The sequence below is a fragment of the Paroedura picta genome, chromosome 8, assembly GCF_049243985.1.
Source record: "Paroedura picta isolate Pp20150507F chromosome 8, Ppicta_v3.0, whole genome shotgun sequence".
NCBI classification, from domain to species: domain Eukaryota; kingdom Metazoa; phylum Chordata; class Lepidosauria; order Squamata; family Gekkonidae; genus Paroedura; species Paroedura picta.
Genome location: NC_135376.1, coordinates 98,281,700 through 98,301,224, shown reverse-complemented (window position 1 = coordinate 98,301,224; position 19,525 = coordinate 98,281,700). Strand labels below are relative to the sequence as shown.

Below are 19,525 nucleotides of genomic sequence, written 5' to 3'. Positions count from 1 at the left end.
AAGGAAGGCAGGGAGGGAGGGAGGTGGAATGGGATGGGAAAGGGGTGTGTGTGTGAAGGGTCCGGTGGTCGTGGGGCCAAGGGGGGAGGAGATGGCAATGTGTGTGTGAGTGTGTGCTTGTTTTGGGGAGCAGCGGAGGATCGCGGGGGCGAGGGGGGTGGGTGGGGGAAGAGCGTGGTCACAGGGTGTATGTGTGTGTGCGCGATCGCGGGCATTCCCCCCTCCCCCCCACGGTTGCGGGCTTCATCTAGTCCAACCTCCTGCACTGTGCAGAACACTCACATCCCAATCGCTCATGTACTGTAACCTGCCCTCTCTTTGCCTTCACAGAATCAGCCTTTGCCTTCACATGAGTAACTGTATTAAAGGATCGTGGTGTTAGGAAGTTTGAGAACCACTGCCATAGACCATTTTATTCTCAATCCCTTTTCTAATTATCCCCATTGCAGAGTTTGCCTCTGAAGCAGCAGTTTTCTCCAGGGGAAGTGATTTCTCTAGTAATGAGTAGGGTGGGAACAAAAAATGCCATGAAATTGCCCCAGTACGTGCTCCCCAAACCGAGGTCTGTAGAAGGTACCTTCTCAAAACCTTTCATGGACTGTTATCTGTGCTAGTGATGTCAGAGCTGATATTGCATCATGGCTGATGGCGAGCCCATGCTCTTGCTTGGCTCCCCTCAGCTGCCATGCCTACCAACTCTAACTAACAGCCTACTGTCTATGTCAGTTGTAATGTTACGACAAGATCATCTGTGCTTGTGTATGTGTGTGAAGTGGTTTGAAAGTGCTAGATAATTACAAAGTAGCTTTGTGTTGCTTAGAGCAGTGGTCCGCAACCTTTCTGCAGCCGCGGACCACTGTCATGGGGTGGGGGGAGAGGGCGACCCGGAGCCCTGAGCACACGTGGCAGTCCCAGCGCAAATGCGCATGTGTGGACTTGCCTCACATGTGCGTTTGCATCCGGCGGGGGGCAAAAACGTGCATGCGCGGCAGCATCAGGCATGCGCAAAACTGCCACGCATGCGCGTTTGCGCCGCCGGCATGCCGGCGGCTGCAGCTCCCTCTCCCTGCCCCTCCAGGCTGTGAGCAAATCGGCCACCGAAGCGGCCGATTAGCTTGCGGCCCGGCAAGTTTCTCTTCCCTCCCCTCCCAAAGCAAGAAGCTTGCCGGACCGCAAGCTATTTGGCCACTTTGGCAGCCGATTTGCTCGCGGCCTGGCAAGCTTCTCACTGCGGGGAGGGCGGGGAGAGGGTGCCGCATCCCGGCGCCGAGGCCTTCGCGGCCCGGCACCGGGCCTCAGCCCAGGGGTTGTGGACCACTGGCTTAGAGTATTGGTGTGCATAAATTGTTAATTCAGAAGGCTCAGAATTGGCACCTTTCTGTATTCCTGTGTGGTCTCGGGGATCATCTTTGGGGTCCCACGGAGCTAATCAGAATCTAGAAGTTCTCAGAGGTTTAACCCCACAACTCCCAAGGGCTTCTTTCCATGGCTCAGCTGAGCACATATGGGCTGTGAACTTAAATCGGTGGGCAGAAGGGGTCATCTTGCTTGGTTCTTGTAACCCTTTCCTGAATGATCAGGGAAATGCTGATCCCCATTTTGAGGTCAGGAGGTGAATTTCCACCAGGCCAAACTGGCCAGGGATTCTGTGGGATTTTGGGGGGCGGGGAGCATCATCTTGCATGAAATTGGGGTGACTGTGGGCGGGAACATAGTTGTGAATTCCTGCACTCTGACCCTAGAAGTCCCTTCCAACTCCATGATTCTATGATGGGAACAGTAGATAGCCAGACCACAAGGCATTTAGCTCATGCTCAACCCTGATCAGCTGCAGTACAGATTAAGAAATAAAGAATAAGCCAAGGGAATGTCAATACCAAGGAAGTTGGACTTGCTGCTGGCATGCATCTGTGAAATACTGCTCAATATGTTTTGTTGAAAGGCCACTGAACCTCACTCTAGAGACATATCTCTTTTTTACGAGAGTACAGTGGGAAATTTCTGCTTACACTGAGGATCTGATAGCTTGCCGTTTGGGGGTTAGAAGAAATATTTATCCCTGTTTCAAATCAGCCAGAAACCATGGGAGTGAAACAACACATAACTGGTTTACTAGACATTTCTGTCCTAGCTCATGCATTTATTGGGGTGTGATCCAAGGCATGTGGTAAAGAAATGTTTTGTTTTGTTCGATCGTTTGTTAGTTCTTTTTTGTATCGAGGCCAGCCCTGGATACCCAAATCACTTCCCAGCCCCCGTCCCCCCTCCTAACCAATTTACAAGGGAATCCTTTCTTCGGTCGGGAGGCAAGACAGCTAAATACACTCGTTAAACAAAGAATGAAAGAGCTTAAAGAAAAGAGAGAGTTTAAAGATTTATTGGAGAGAGTTCAGTGGGGGACGCTGACTTGACACGGAGATTGACAAACTGATAATTTTTGATCACCCGAGACCTCGCGAGACTTTCTGTTTATAATCTGTGACTGCCTAGAACTATGGAAAAACTAACTGAGGCACAGTTCCTTCATTTGTTATGCAAAGGGAACTCAGAGATACTGAAATTTGTGATTTGTGATGGTCCATGATGGTCCATGTGGGAACGAATGACATGTCCCTGAATACTATCACTCCTATTAAAAAAGACTATCAAGATCTGGGGAGGAAGCTCAAGCAAATGGGGGCACAAGTGGTATTCTCTTCAATCTTGCCTGTCAAGGGAAGAGGAATGCGTCGGGAGAGGAAGATAATGGAGGTGAATCACTGGCTGCGTAGTTGGTGCCGGCAGGAGAGATTTGGGAGAGATTTGGTTTCTGGGACCATGGGATAGGCTTTCTTGAGGAAGGCCTACTAGCATCTGATGGACTGCACTTATCGAAACTGGGGAAGAATGTGTTTGGCAGGAACCTGGGGAGATTCATCAGGAGAGCTTTAAATTAAAGCCACTATGGGAAGGAGACGATCAACATAGGGAGTGTATGGAAGGAAAACGATCGGAGGCAGCCCAACCGGCAAGGCCAGCTCATAGGGAACCAAAAGTAAAAGGATTCAGATGTCTTTATACTAACGCCTGAAGCATGGGCAATAAAAAGGAAGAGCTGGAACTTCTCATGCTGATGGAAAAGTATGATCTAGCAGGCATCACAGAAACTTGGTGGAATGATTCTCATGACTGGAATGTAATGGTGGATGGATATGAACTGTTCAGAAAAAACAGAATAGATCGAAGAGGTGGAGGAGTGGCACTGTATGTGAGAAAAGGGCTTACCTGTCAGGAAATTCTAGTGAAGGAGAGCATATCTACAGTGGAAAGCATCTGGGTGAAAATAAGCGAGGGGAAAATAAACAGTGTGGTGGTTGGTGTCTGCTACCGACCGCCTGACCAAAGAGAGGATGTGGATGCTGCACTTTGTGAGCAGCTTGAGAAAATATCCAAGCGGCAGGACCTTGTCATCATGGGTGACTTCAATTTCCCAGATGTGTGCTGGGAAACAAACTCTGCAAAGCGTCTTAAGTCATGCAAGTTTCTGACCTGCCTGGCTGACAATTTCATTTATCAAATGGTAGATGAACCGACAAGAGGTTCAGCCATACTGGACTTAATACTGACCAACAGGCAAGAGTTGGTGGATGAGGTGAAGGAGGTGGGGACCCTAGGGGGAAGTGACCATGTCCTCATAGAATTCCTTTTGAGATGGGGAGCCAAGGAAGCTTGTAGCCAGACGCGGATGTTGGATTTTCATAAACTCAGAGACATGAATACTGGAAGGGAAGGAAGCATGTGAAGGGTGGGCACTACTCAAACAGGAGCTGTTGCATGCTCAATGTATGACTATCCCAGAAAGACGAAAACACTGCAGGAGCTCTAAGAAGCCTATTTGGATGAACAGAGAACTTCAATAGGAACTAAGAAAGAAAAGGGAAATGTTCAGGAAATGGAGGGAAGGACAGAGCTCTAAAGAAGAGTACCTACAGGTTACTAGGCACTGTAGATCAATCATAAGAAAGGCCAAAGCTGACAGTGAGCTAAGATTGGCCAGGGAAGCCCATTGTAACAAGAAAAGATTTTTCAGTTATGTGAGGAGCAAACGTAAAGTAAAGGAGGCAATAGGCCCACTGTTGGGTGCGGATGGACAAACTCTAACGGAAGATGCAGAGAAAGCAGAAAGGCTTAGTGCCTATTTTACATCTGTTTTTTCCCACAGGTCAAAGTGTTTAGGCACATCTAGAGATGGCCATAGCCAAAGGACAGTGTCTGGGTGGCAGGTTAACATGGATAGAGAGGTTGGCAAGAGGCATTTAGCTGCACTGGATGAGTTCAAATCCCCTGGTCTGGATGAAATGCACCCGAGAGTACTCAAAGAACTTTCTAGAGAACTTGCACAGCCCTTGTCCATCATCTTCGGAACCTCTTTAAGGACTGGAGATGTCTCGGAGGACTGGAAGAGAGCAAATGTTATTCCGATCTTCAAAAAAGGGAGGAAGGATGACCCGGGAAACTACAGACCAGTGAGTCTGACCTCTGTTGTGGGGAAGATAATGGAGCAGATATTAAAGGGAGCGATTTGCAAACATCTGGAGGACAATTTGGTGATCCAAGGAAGTCAGCATGGATTTGTCTCCAACAGGTCCTGCCAGACCAACCTGGTTTCCTTTTTTACTAAGTAACAGGTTTGCTGGATCAGGGAAATTCGGTTGATGTCATTTACTTGGATTTTAGTAAAGCTTTTGACAAGGTTCCCCATGATGTTCTGATGGATATATTGAAGGACTGCAATCTGGATTTTCAGATAGTCAGGTGGATAGGGAATTGGTTAGAGAACCGCACTTAAAGAGTTGTTGTCAATGGTTGTCAATTTCATCAGACTGGAGAGAGGTGAGTAGCGGGGTACCTCAGGGCTCAGTGCTTGGCCCGGTTCTTTTTAACATATTTATGAATGATCTAGATGAGGGGGTGGAGGGACTACTCATCAAGTTTGAAGATGACACCAAATTGGGAGGACTGGCAAATACTCCGGAAGATAGAGACATAGTTCAACGAGATCTGAACACAATGGAAAAATGGGCAAATGAGAACAAGATGCAATTTAATAAAGATAAGTGTAAAGTTCCACATCTGGGTCAGAAAAATGAAAAGCATGCCTACTGGATGGGGGATACGCTTCTAGGTAACACTGTGTGTGAACGGGACCTTGGGGTACTTGGGGATTGTAAACTGAACATGAGCAGGCAGTGTGATGCAGCGGTAAAAAAGGCAAATGCCATTTTGGGCGGTATCAACAGAGGCATCACATCAAAATCACAAGATGTCATAGTCCCATTGTATACGGCACTGGTCAGACCACATTTGGAGTACTGTGTGCAGTTCTGGAGGCCTCACTTCAAGAAGGACGTAGATAAAATTGAAAGGGTACAGAGGAGAGAAGATGATCTGGGACCAAGGGACCAAGCCCTATGAAGATAGGTTGAGGGACTTGGGAATGTTCAGCCTGGAGAAAAGGTGGTTGAGAGGGGACATGACAGCCGTCTTTAAGTATTTGAAAGGTTGTCACTTAGAGGAGGGCAGGATGCTGTTTCTGTTGGCTGCAGAGGAGAGGACACGCAGTAATGGGTTTAAACTTCAAGTACAACGATATAGGCTAGATATCAGGAAAAAATTTTTCACAGTCAGAGTAGTTCAGCAGTGGAATAGGCTGCCTAAGGAGGTGGTGAGCTCCCCCTCACTGGCAGTCTTCAAGCAAAGGTTGGATACCTACTTTTCTTGGATGCTTTAGGATGCTTAGGGCTAATCCTGCGTTGAGCAGGGGGTTGGACTAGATGGCCTGTATGGCCCCTTCCAACTCTATGATTCTATGATTCTATGATTCTAAAGCAGTCAAAAAGTTTGAAAAGGAAATCCAAGACAGAGCTCTCAGACAGAATCGACGGTTTGAAAAAAACAGCCGATGAAAACACAACTCAGCCAGCAATATACCAAACGAGAATTCAATGTCTGGAAGTTAATCAACAGGAGTGGGAGAGAGCTAGCAACGTAAAAATCAAAAGCATCTTGGAAGAATTTGGGAAAACAGATTTAAGGAAGGAAAGCACCGAAAGCCTAGAAGACTATTTAGAGGAGGAAGAGATTCGGATTACCAAAATATACAGAGTCTACTCAAAGGCGACCGCACGCAAGAAGCAATCAAGAGATATCTTTGTGTGACCTGACAACAAGGAAGAAGCACAAATACTTCAAGTCCTGCCAGCAGATACATCATGGAAAAGAGCACAATTCCACCTTTTGCGACCACCTGAAGAATGTGATGAACAGTGGAGCAATTACTTGGACTCTCTTAGGAAAGGCAGCAGCAACCTTTAGGTTAAGGCCAATATACGATGGGAACTATGCATTATTTGGGATAATAATAGATTGTATCCTTATAAGTATTAACAATTACTTGGCTAAGAAAGACAAGAGTAACTTTTAGATTAGGACTAACATGGCCCAGTATCTCAAGGGACAGGCGTTCTCGGACTCCTGGGGCTCACCGAGGTAAGCCCTCACCATCCCAGACGCACTGTCCTCCCTCAGGTACCCCCTGCTCTCAAGAGAAGGAGTGGGCTGGAGGAACCCCAGCAAGAAGTTGCCCTGCTCAGCCTTCTCGCTGGGGTGGCCCGCAGTGGCTGATGTGCCAGGAGAAGCTGGGGGGGGGGGGGGGAGGAGCAGCGGAAGTGCTGGCTCCTTCCTCCCCTGCCTGGCCTGACACCTCAGCCTCGGACTTCCACCAGACAAGCCTCTGAATGAGCAGCTCGCGCCATTCAGGAAGGCTCCTCTCCTTCTCTGCTAAGCTGCCCTTGATGCGCGGATCACACATGGTGGCAAGCCTGTATGTCACTGACTTTCATAGGGGCTCAAAGTGGCTCTCAAGCCCTCTCAGAAGCCTTCTTGCAAGCGCGCGCACAGCTGGAACAGTGTCTGCACGTCCTCGAGCCGGGTCCAGGAAGGGGGCCAGCACCACACAGGCCTTGTGGACCATGGGCACAACCAGACCCAAACTCACTGTGTCAGACGAGAGCATCTCCGTGAAAGTCTTGAAGGGCCCAAGCACTTCCACGGTCTGAGAAATGATCTCCCACTCTCGGTGGGTGAGCCACTCCCCAGGCATAAACATCCTCGTTTCCTGGACAAGGGCGTATAAGGCTCTCCTCTGCTCTACCAAGCGCTCAAGCATGGCACGGGTGGAGTTCCAGCGCGTGCTGACGTCTCTGATAAGGCAGTGCTGCGGCACGCCCATCAGGACCTGCTTTCTCTCCAGCCTCGAGATGTTGTATGAGCTGTGAGAGAAATGCGCCACGATCTTCCGGCACTTCTCGATGAGATGCCTGAAGTCAATGGCTTCGGCGGATGAACCGGTTCCCTTGGAGCCGATCCCAAGGGCATCCTTAACCATGAAGTGGAGAAGGTGGGCCACGCAGGAGATGTGCTTCAGGCCCATGCCCTTGACAGCCTTGGTCATGTTGAGGGCGCCATCTGTCACCAAGAAGCCCTTGGTGACCCCCGTCCCACTACCTACCCACCCATCTACCATTCTACGAATGGAGCCCTCAATGTTGTCTGCCGTGTGCTGCACATCGAAGGGTTCGATGTGCAGCAAGGCATGGCGATAGCCTGCCCGGCAGCCCTCACCCTGCCTAACAGGCTCAACCCCACCCAGTACCTCCCGTACGTCCCACCAATGCGCAGTCCACGAGATGTACGCATCCTGCGCATGACATGACGTCCATATGTCCAACGTGAAGTGTACGGTCCCTGAAGCTCGGGACATCTCTACCTCCACGCAGTACCTGGCTGCCCTATATAGAGAGGGCAACACTGTCCTGCTAATCGTGGTATGACTAGGAGGCGTGTACCAAGTGGACATGCGACGGCATAGTCGGTGGAAGTACATGTCATCGGCCAGACGAAAGGGGTACCCACCCATGGCCATGAGCGCAGCACCCTGACTCAACCCCCCATTTTGGCATGCCGCTGCCAGCCCGGGCAAGCATCTCCACCATGGTCATTTGCCTCCCTCTAACTCCACCCACCCCCTGAGCAGAACTGTTAGGGAGAGCTCTGGAGGTGGAGGTCCCAGGTAGACTCTCCAGCCCCGTGCTGGTATGTTGTGCCTCCGCAGGCACCCCACTGCCAGCCTGTCTCTCCCCCTGAAGCAGGACAGCCTGGTGGTGCCTCTTCAGGTGGTTCATGAGGCCGCTAGTTGTGTAGTGACGCTCTTGTCTTCCACGACTAACCCTCTGCCTACAGAGCTGGCACTCTGCTAGGTCGGTTCCCTCCAATGTCTGGAAGTAATTCCAGACTTTGGAGCCTTTGGATGACGCAGGCTGGCTTGCAGCCTGCGAAGTCCTCTGAGCTGCCTCCTGTGAGGAGCTCGGGCCGGACACACCGTGTCCTGAGGTGGGGACAGAAGGAGGTGAGAGGGGGGGAAGGGGTCGAGATAGCGGGGCAGGGGGTGCCACCTCCATCTCTCCCTCTTGCACCACCTCTACCATCTTCTCCTGTTTCCCCCCCCCCCCAACTGAAGCCTGCTGGATCCTGGAGGAGAAAGGGGAGTAGACTGGCAGGCCAGTCCCTCACCCATCTCCTCCAGGGCTCTCTGCACCCCCGAGGTGATGCCTGGGGACATGAAGGACAAGCCACTCATGTCCCCAAGGCTCACCCCGAGGGAGAGATCAGGCAACTCCTCCTGACGCCCCCATGCCTCACTAGCAAAAGGAGCGACACGAGGGGCTGCCTGATCAGCCGGCCCTGCAGAAGTGCCAGCAAAGACCCCTGCCTGACGCACCTTAGAAGGGGGCGCCCCGGCAGCCGCCTCAATAAAGAGACCCTTGTGGACACTCTTTATTGCACCACTCCGGCCAGAGGTCGGAGTGGTGGAAGGTCGACCCAAGACAGGCCTCTTCTCAGGTGGGGGGAAGGACACTTCCTTCCCCCTCTCACTCCCCTCCACCGCTCTAGTTTTCTGTAGGGCCTTTCCCCCAGGGCCCCTAGCCTGACCTTCCTTCTTCCCACTCATGTTCCCTTGGACAAACTGTTTCTACTAACTGTAATCTAAGAGACAGGGAAATGTGAGGCCCTACCACTAACTGCCCTAACACCTGTTTCTAAGGAAACCTTGAAACTTATAAAACCTCCCACCAGCTACCTGTTTAGTTTTTTTTAGATAGACCCTAAGCTGACCTAACTTCTATGGAGTTTTCCTGTTCTCTCTCTTGTTGTTGTTGTTTTTTTTTTAACTTAAGGAACCTGTCTGGGCCTAGCTAAGTTTAACTGGCCCTACCTAACCTACAGCAGGGAAAAAAAACCTTTTTACACTTTTAAAGTGTTTTAAGCTACCTGAGTGTGACTAGCTAGAAGGAAGGCTGGAGCAGATTTATGCACCAAGCCCCCATCTGATCTGCTAAGAAGAACCCCTGAACCTGTTGGCCTCTAAATCAATTCCTGTCTCTACCAGGAAAGCTGGCCTTCAATAAGGCACAGCCCCTGCTGGTTTAAAGTTTTTTAAACTACTAAGAAACTTCTTTTTAGCTTAGATCCCAAATCACTTTTATCTTATAAAAATGCAATCTTATCTAGCTACTTAGGAAAGAAACTATCTATTCTAAAAAATTATTAGCACTTTAAAAATTTTCCTGAAACTATGGATTTTACTGCCTATGTAAAGGATCACTAATTGGGCACCCCAAGAAGAACACAGAAATTCCCACCAGGAAACAATCTCTAAAACACCAACCAGCTGCCAGCCACCCATGGCAATCCCCCAAAGATGGCAACCGAGGAAAAATGGCCCTGCAAGGCCCTAACAGCTAACCAAACAAGCTAACTCTACCTAGGCTAACCAAAGAAACAGCTTCAACAAACAAACAGCAGCCACCCAGAGCTCTCCCCCAAAGGTGGCTGGCAATCTAGAAAAACTGGCCCTGCAGCTAAACCAACCTAAGAACAAACACAACCCCCCCAAACTGAAACTAACGCCCCACCAAAAAACAACTACCAAACAACCAGCAGCCACCCAGGGCACGAAGCCCAAAGGTGGCAACTGAGAAAACCTGAGGATAAAAACCCAAAACAATCAAACAACCCCCCCCAAAAAAACAGTACAACTTCTAAATACAAGTCCCCAACCCCAAAATGCTTTAAAATAAACCAAACAGCAAACACTTTAAACACAATAACAGCAAACACAATTCCCCCAACACCCCCCCCCCCAGACTCCCACCCACAGAAACCCAAAGGCACAAAACTTATGGAAAAGAGGAGGGAGAGAGAGGGAGAAGAGGGAGGGGAAAAAAGAGAAAAATAGGAAAGGAAAGGGGGAAAAAAAACCCCTAAAACAAACTGTTTGCTGTCTTCTCCAGCGATGTCCAGGCCAAGTCCAGGAAGTCCAGGAAGGTCCAGCAGGCAGGCAGGCAGACAGGCCACTCAACCAGGCAGGGAACTTGGGAGCAGCATAGCCAGCCAGCCAGATCTCAAGTGAGCTCGAGCAAGCAGCCCCTTGTTTTAAGTAGCCTCCTTCTGAGCAGGCTACAAAGCAAGGGGATTTAAAAATGAAAAGTGTTCAGTGGCCAGTCAGAATGCCTAAGCTGAAAAGCTACAGGCATTCTGACTGGCCACTCACTCCCCCCCCTCCCCCCCGTTGCCATTTTAGGCGGCAAAAAATCAGGGAGGTGGGGAAAGGGGGCAGGCAGAGGCTAAAGGCAACCGCTGCCTGGCCTCCGACTCTGCCAAATCAATTCGGATCCAAATCGATTCGGCAGCCGAATCGCCATCTTTCTGACATCTAGGGGCCAGATTAGAAGTCCGCGCTCCTAACCACTACACCAAACTGGCAAATCCTTGAATTTTGCCAAAGATTGCTTTATTGAAATTAAGGAAGCAAAGCAAAGGGATACATAACCAAGACTGGCTTGCAGGGATAAAACCAAGCTTATATCACAGTCTCCACCCACTCCACCCGCAGAATCTAGTTTCAAGTGGGAGAACTTCAAAAGATACAACATAGTATTGTGAGAATAAACAGGTGTCTTATCCAAGGATACCAGGCTATCCACTGCTGAACATTCACAAGACAAATGGGGGAAGGCAACCAAGAGGCAAAGTAATCAGAAGGGGCATCACACATAAACAAGCAAAACTACAACTACATTCTGTCCTAACTACATAATATATGGCAGAAAAAGGCACTTCTGACACTGTGGTACCTCAAAGTCTGAAATATCTTTCAGGTGTACATCCATAGGCAAAAGGTTGGGATAAGCTGCTCTAGGCATTAAGTCTCATGGAGGTCCCTCCCCTCCCGAAACCCTGCCTCCTCTAAGTGCCAACCCCAGAGATCATAGAATCATAGGGGCTTTACGCACCGGGATCTTTGTAGCAAATTGGTCACTGAATGAAAAATCGCCATTTAAAATAGTGGAATTCGTCGTTATGCATACCTGCCTTTGTAGTGGAATCCAGTTGCGTTTTGTAGCGTTTCCCACAGGCTTCCGGTCTCGGCAGAAATCGCTAGAAAGGAAGCGCTATTGCCGAGCTCATCCCGCCCCTGGCCGTCAAGCAGCCAATGGGCAGCCGTTAGCATGCTCCCAAACAGCCCCTTTCCCTTTAAGAAAGGTTTTTTTTTTAAAAAAAACACACCCATTGTAACGAATCTGTGTAGATTCATTGCAACAGAGAGACCCATCCAGCTGCCTGGGGTGTTTGAGCTGTCGTTTGATCGTTGCCACGCTGCCTCCGAGTGAAACCCCCCCCCTCTCACGGGCCCGATTTTCGGCTGAATGACTGTGTAAAAAATAAAGTGACTGCTTAGTAGTGTGCTTAGTGACTAAAGGGGAGGGACTGAAGCCGGGGAAGCCTCTGTTTGAGCTGTCATTTGATCGTTGACACGCTGCCTCTGAGTGAAAAAAAAAATCCCCCCCTCCCCCCCTCTCACGGGCCCGATTTTCGGCTGAATGAATGTGTAAAATGTGTGTGCTTAGTGACTGAAGGGGAGGGACTGAAGCCGGGGAAGCCTCTGTTTGAGCTGTCATTTGATTGTTGCCACGCTGCCTCCGAGCGAAAAAAAAAATCCCCCCTCCTCCCCCTCTCACGGGCCCGATTTTCGGCTGAATGAATGTGTAAAATGTGTGTGCTTAGTGACTGAAGGGGAGGGACTGAAGCCGGGGAAGCCTCTGTTTGAGCTGTCATTTGATCGTTGCCACGCTGCCTCCGAGTGAAAAAAAAAATCCCCCCTCCCCCCCCTCTCACGGGCCCGATTTTCGGCTGAATGAATGTGTAAAATGTGTGTCCTTAGTGACTGAAGGGGAGGGACTGAAGCCAGGGAAGCCTCTAAACTGAAAGAGGCTCGCTGGTGCGTTATCCCCGCTCGCTCGGAGAAAAAAAAATGGCGAACAGTTCGCCGGAAGTTTGGAGGACAGGCTCAGGAGGAGGGACTTTGAAGAAACCGCAACAATGTTAACGCACAGGTCTTTTTCGCTAGTGTTGCAGATTGGTTGCAGGAGTGTATCGCTTTCCGGAGGGTGAATCCACTTTTGGGGATTTCCCTGAAAGCGCTACAAGGAAGCGCTTTTTGCAGATTGGTTTCAGGTGTGTGGCAGATTGTTGACGACGTTGTGCAAAACAGCAAATCAGTAGCGTTTTCAATTGGCAATATTGTGCTATTTTGAAGGCGTGCAAAAAGCCCCATAGAGTTGGAAGGGGCCATACAGGCCATCTAGTCCAACACCCTGCTCAACGCAGGATTAGCCCTAAGCATCCTAAAGCATCCAAGAAAAGTGTGTATCCAACCTTTGTTTGAAGTCTGCCAGTGAGTTTCCAGGAGTTTCCCAACCCAGAGTTAGCAACCTGAGCCTCAGCCCAATTCTGGATCAAATTATGCCTAGTGAGATGCAACTGAAACAGTACTTAGCATATTTTGAGAGGAGGTAAAGATGCTAGGCTCCAGGTGAGACCTAGGGATCCTCTATAATTACAATTCATCTCCAGACTACAGAGATCAATTCCCTTAGGGAAAATGGCTACTTTGGAGGGTGGACTCTATGACATTGTACCACTCTGAGGACCTTGTCTTCCCCAGGCTTGATTTCCAAATCTTCAGGCATTTTCCAACCTGGATCTGACTCCCAAACCTGGGAATGTGGTATAAAAGTCTAACAAATTAATAAATCTAGCAATCCTACCCTCCCATCCCCCACGGCCAGGAAGAATTTGACAACCCTAGAGTGAAGCCATCTAATCTTTCAGTCACACTGATCTGACCAAGATTCTCCTTCTCCATTGGTCCCCAGACATTTTCATAACCATCAAGATTATACAACTGCATCCCTCACTCCATTCTCTGGGCAATTTATCTCTCAAACCTCCCCCTGATGCTACTCATTACCATTCCCTTCTCTTTTGGAGTGCCACAAGAATGAGGCCCAGGCAGCCCACCATGAGTGTCATCTCCAGCTGAGTCATGAAGCTTGACATTCGAGCTGGCTTCACAATGCTGGTCTTTGAGGTCACATTGGCCTCCTACACATGCATACCTGAAGTTCCCCTAGACTGGGTCAGACCACTGGTAGTGACTGGTAGTGATTCTGCTGGGTTTTTCTCACCACCCACAAACTGATCCTGGTAAATGAAGATGCTGAGGGAGGAAGCCAGTACTTTCTACTTGCAAAGCAGATGTTCTACCACTGAGCCACAGCACCTTGCCAGTAGACTGCCTTGTGGTCATCATCAGCATAATGATGATGGTGCTGTCAACAACTATTGGCAGAATACATCATTTGAAGAGACTAGGGTAAGGTAGGAACCTCATACTATTGTAAACAACATGTAGAGTTGCATTCAGAAAGTATAGTGCCTCTGACCCAGCAGCAGGGGAATGTTTTGGCTTCTATCTTGGCTTGTCAGCTTCCAGGTGGGACCAGGGGATCTCCCAGAATCATAACTTATCTCTAGACTAGAAATATCAGTTCCCCTTTGGAAGCTGACTCTATGACTGAGGTTCCAGTACTCCGCTGGCTCCATCCCCAAATATCCAGGAGTTTCCCAACCTGGATCTGGTTATCCCCCCCCCCCACACACACACATTCTCCTGGCAAACCTAGTCACAGCCCCTCCCCTTGTGTTACCAGAAGCATAACCTGAAGGGCAGACTAATCTTTCTGAATGAGAAGACGTTAAAAGCTAAAACATAAGACAGCCAAAAATAAATCTATAAAATAGACCTTTGGCTAGGAGGAGGCCACAAAAAGCGAAATGTTAAAGCTGTTGGTGAAAAGTCCAAGTACAAAAAATGTTTTGGCCCAGTACTTAAAAGACAGTAAAGGAGATGCCAGGTGATCATGGTAGGGAAGGGAATTGTGAAGGTCAGGTGCTACCAAAGCAGAGGCCCTGTTTCCTGTTGCCGCCTGCCTCAGCTCTGCAGGCTAGAGAGCCATGACTGAAAGGGGTTCAAGTAATGCCTGCCATCCAGCTGAGTCACCATCGCTCACTTTAGAACCCAAGAATATTACATTAAGACTGGCTGATTACATTCCAAGGGATCCAAGAAAGATGGGTCTTCCAGATGGTGAGAAATGTTATAGAATATTTTCAGTCAAAATTTACACCCTTTGTTCTAAACATAAAGCTATAACTTCATGGAGGATATAGCTGTGAGTGGGCATTAGCTATGGTAGCTAAGCAGAATGCCCACATTATAGAATACTAATTATAGGGAAGAATGCTTTTCTTCTTGCTCTCCAAGGGAGATTTTGGAAGCAACTGGCTGGTAGCCACTGTTGGAACTAGCAACAGGCTAGATGGCCTTTTGGTTTCATCCAGAAAGGCAGTTGTCCTATTCACGTGCTTTGACAATGACAATGCCAGTTTGGGCCACCTTATACACCTAGCAAGTTACTGCTTGCTTTTTATTCATTTGGGTGCTGTTTGTTGTTGGGTTTTTTTTTTGTTTTGTTATCAAATCAGAGCTGAGGTATGGCAACTCCCAGAAAGTTTTCAAGGCAAAAGATGTTCAGAGGTGGTTTGCCATGGCCTACTTCCATGTCATGATTCTGGTATTCCTTCCATTCACATACTAACCCTGCTTAGGGATCAAGCTATCCAGGTCAGGGAATAGATAGTTTGGAAATACATAAATATTTTCCCTAGATGTATCCAACAAATGGCTTGTCAAATCTTATACCATGGAAATCTCAGTGGTCTTTACCATGATACTGGATGCAAATCTTGTTGCCTCCCACCCATCCCCTGTAATATATTTTCCGAGCAGATGCCATGTTTCTTCTATAGAAATAGAATTTCATAATGTATTGCAGCATACCCTTCTTGAATTACTTATGTCACCGACCATTTAGACATTTTTGCTCCTCCCTTCAAGAGAGACCCTGGCGTATTTGAAATTCTAGCTTCCCTCCTTCCCTCTTCTGAGTATGGTGTAGGGGATGAAAACTGATACCTTCATACTGAAATACTAATTTACAGTACAGTGATATAGTGATCACCAGGGTTTTCCCTCTTGCCATTAGAAATAGAGAGTGAACTTTGTACAGACTAAGATATCTGCAAGGTGCATTTGCAGCTTGCCAGAGGGAGGGGGAAAGTTCTGGACAGGGAAGACACCCCCCTCCAGGTGTCTGTGCGTTGATTGGATAAATATTTATCTAACTTTGTTTAGAGTGGTTCATTAGACAATGACATAATTTGGGCATGTTATTCGGACTGTATAACCATCTGTCCCCAGTGTATCTCTGGGTGGATGCTGGATTTTAGACATGACACACTGCCACCCCTTTTAATACTGCAGCTATTAGAATGGAATTTTGAAAGAATTCTCTGGCATTGTGGATAATCTGGATCTCTCCCCACAATGAGTTTAAATTAACCTGAACTTTTAAATGGTGGGTGCATCAGATGGTTCTTTGAGCCGGAAACTCCACGAGAAGTGTCCGAGAAAATTTAACAGCTTTGCCAAGACTCGGGCCCATTCCGCACAAGGACTAATGTTGCCAATTGGTCCCTGAAAGCAGAAACTCTATTTTTAAAAGTGCAATTAGGCGTTATGCATACCTGCCTTTGTAGTGGAATCCAGTAGCGTTTCAATCGTTTCCCACAGGTTTCCGGTCTTGGCAAAAATCGCTATCCAGGAAGCGATTTTTTCTGTGCTTTGTCCCGCCCCTGGCCATCAATCAAACGAACAGCCAATGGGCGGCCGTTATCATGCTCCCGAAAAGCCCCTTTCCCTTTAAGCACAGGGTTTTTAAAAAAAGAAAAACACACGTTGCAACGAATATACCTTGATTCCTTGATTCCCCCTAACGTAGAGACCCATCTAGCTGGCAGCTGGTGTGTGAGCTGCCAATTCATTGTTACCACGTTCCCCTGAGTGAAAAAATCCCCCCCCCCCATGCACGAGCGTGATTTTCGGCCAAAAATAAAGAGAACTTGCAAACGGGGCTGTGTTGTGCTTGGTGACTTGAGGGGAGCTTTAAAGCAGCTCTGTGGAGGGACTGTAGCCGGAGAAGCCTCGCTGGGTGAATGAAGGCTCACCGGTTCGTTGCTTTCTGCTCGCTCTGAGAAAAAAAAATGGCGATCGCTTCGCCAGAAGTTTGGAGGAGAGAGCCAGGGGGAGGGACTTGGCTGGAACCGCAACAATGGGAACGCACAGGTCTTTTTCACTAGTGTTGCAGATTGTTTGTAACAGTGTAGCGCTTTTCAGAGAGTGAATCCACTTTTCTGGATTTCCCTTTAAGTGCTACAATGAATCGCTTTTTGCGGATCGGTTTCAGGAGTGTGGCAGATTGTGTGCGACGTCATGCATAACTGCAAATTAGTAGCGTTTACAATTTGGAAGCCTTTTGCAACATTGAAGTTGTGTGGAATGGACCTCAGTAACACAGTATTCAAACATCTGCTAGAAGTGTGGGGGAGCTCCATCAGAACAAGTTACAGCTGAAGCCCGTAGCAGCAGTCTTTGAATGCCTTTGACTCTAGGCTGCTTTCAACAGAAAATTCGCAATTGTTTTTGTTTCTGTTTCTTTTTCTCTCCCTCTGCGCATGGAATATCTTAATTACCCATTTTGATGGGGCTAGAGGGAGGCTGTCCAATGGTGGATCCTAAATCAAAGTCTGAATTCCTACGCAAACGCTTAATGGTTTTCTTGGAAACTGGTAAGTACTTGATTTATGGGGCTGGGAGCTAGCAGAACACCAGAGACAGTCACAGATAGATGTGTTTGGAATTAAGAGGGCAGGGTAAGAAGTTTGAAATGCACATATTAAGTAAATATTTGTGAGAGTGAATGTCACAGAATGCCTTTCTGGAGAGAAAGTGCTTTTGCCTTTTGTGGTGTGAGTGTGGTTTCTCCCCCCCCCCCCTTCTTACCTCATAGGGTACCTTGGCCATAGCACAGTCTATAAGCCCTGGTTACTAGGCTGTTTGTATGAATGTACCTCTGTCCACACCCATAGATCCATAAGGTGTCTTTCACATCAGAAAGTTCCACCTATCTTATAGGTTACTTGGCATCAGGTTAGTTTTTTGATGACATAGGGAAAGTTCACAATGAGGTTTATGAGGTGTAAATCTGACATCAAGGATGGCCAACAGCTATATATAAGGGGCAAGCAAAATAAGGTGCCAACATATGTGTGCTTGTATGATTTATCCTTAGCGGCATAAGACACCACTCTGATGCCAGGGAATCCTAAATTGTGTGAGTATGAAATAAAGCCTTGGAGTGTGATGAAAAGTTGTTGAATGAGTTTAGAGTTTTAAGAAGTACTTGCCAATAATTCACATTGTCAACCAGTGGCGTTGTGCTATAGGAAACAAATCCAGCAGGAAACTGGGACTGTCCTTAAGGTAGTTCTGGATAACTGGAAAACTCTAAATTTACAAAAGGGATTAAAATGAAAATTGTACACTGAATAGAAGTAGAGGAAAAAATGTTCTGCAGTTTCCTTTTACAGTTTAAAGAAATAAGAAACCATCCCCCCCTTCAGGATTCTGGCGGCTGTCCTGGAAGCAGAAGGGGGAGTGAAGCTATAGAGATAAACTTTCTCTGGAAAAAAATAGCTTCTTCTTTTGCAGAAAAGCTATAGATTCATTAGTTTGCCAGCTTAAAAAGAGATAAGACCAAATGCCTTTCCAGAGTGGTAATAATATAATTTGTTTTTTAATACTAAAAGTAAATGCCTGTTCTTTTTGTACATGTAAGACATGATATGTGAAATAAGTATATAGAGCTGTGTTGAAGGTTTAAAAAGCTGTTGAAAGGGTAAAAAACTAAGCAGTAATTTATATGGATTGTGTAATTATAGAATATCAGAAGAGCATTAGCCAAAATACATAAATAACACCAAATGTTGGCACTGCAGTGAGAAGCAGGCAGACTTCTTTTACATGTGGTAGAAATGTGATCATCCTTATAATTTTTGGGTACAAATAGCTCAGATAATGGCAGCTGGCCTAGAGATAGAAATTACATGTAGTCCAGAGGCAATGTTATTAATTTCTCTTCCCACTATTTCAGGTGAATATAGGAATATTGCTTTGCATATGATTACAGCTGACAGACCAGTATACGCTAGACAATGGAAGGCAAATATTACTTCTAAAATCCAAAACTGGTTATTGAAAGCACGGGAAATTTATACTTTAGTTAAATCAACAGCAAAGCGCTGTGACTCTGGATATGTGCCCTATCAAAAAAAGTAATTAATATCTGCATACCTGTGATTCTGCAAATCTCTTTCTCTGGAGGGACTTAGGGCCAAGACAAGTCCAAAATTTCCAAGAAAATTATGTTTAAGAAGGAGTTCAATGTTATCTCCAGGCTGGTTATCATATATTTGACAACCCCAGATCTTGATCTCATAGAAGAGACCAGAGTCTAGTAGCATCTTTAAGACCAACTAAGATTTATTCAAGGCGTGAGCTTTCGAGTGCAGGCACTCTTTGTCAGACTAAGAACTGACCATCATAACAGTAGGAATATATAAGCAAAAATTAATCCTGTTACATTAGTAAACTGTGTCACAGCATCCAAACACAGCCACATGATAACTCCCTGCCAAATCAGCCAATCAGACCCCTCGAACCCATTTGTAGTTCACAAAGACATATCAGAAATAAAACCGTCAATTCCAGGGATCCACGGCTTCCACCCTCCTGTTTACTGCTGGCCCCATCTGTCTCCATACCAGTGTGAAACTTTCTGACAAGTAGAAGCTAAGCTGGCAGCTACCTTGTCTTCGGACCAGAGAGTAGAATTCAAAATTACATTATATATTACTAACAGTCACAAAATCCCGATTAAAATAAATTGTGAGGAATGTGGATACACAAGTTACATAAGGTTAGCATGCATGGTGAGATAAAAAAACATTGTCCTTGTGAATCGAGGGTATGCTAACTCAAAGTATTGAGTTAGCATTGAGAAAATTTGTACAGATACTGTGGACCTCCAGAAAGAGAAATCAGTGGATTCTAGGGTTCAAGCCC

General features: G+C 47.2%; 2 long non-coding RNA genes across 2 annotated transcripts in view; one reads left to right on the top strand and one right to left on the bottom strand.

Moving 5' to 3' along the window:
- LOC143842718 (uncharacterized) overlaps positions 1-17,504 on the bottom strand; it is a 66,298-nt gene extending 48,794 nt beyond the window's left edge. Inside the window, exon 1 of the long non-coding RNA XR_013233323.1 lies at positions 17,405-17,504. This is a non-coding gene — a long non-coding RNA (uncharacterized LOC143842718). The remainder of the gene's footprint in view (positions 1-17,404) is intronic.
- LOC143842719 (uncharacterized) lies at positions 13,590-17,855 on the top strand. Its single transcript, XR_013233324.1, has 3 exons — positions 13,590-13,816; positions 17,113-17,190; positions 17,694-17,855. It is a non-coding gene; the product is annotated as an uncharacterized LOC143842719 (long non-coding RNA).
- The last annotated feature ends 1,670 nt before the right edge of the window (positions 17,856-19,525 follow it).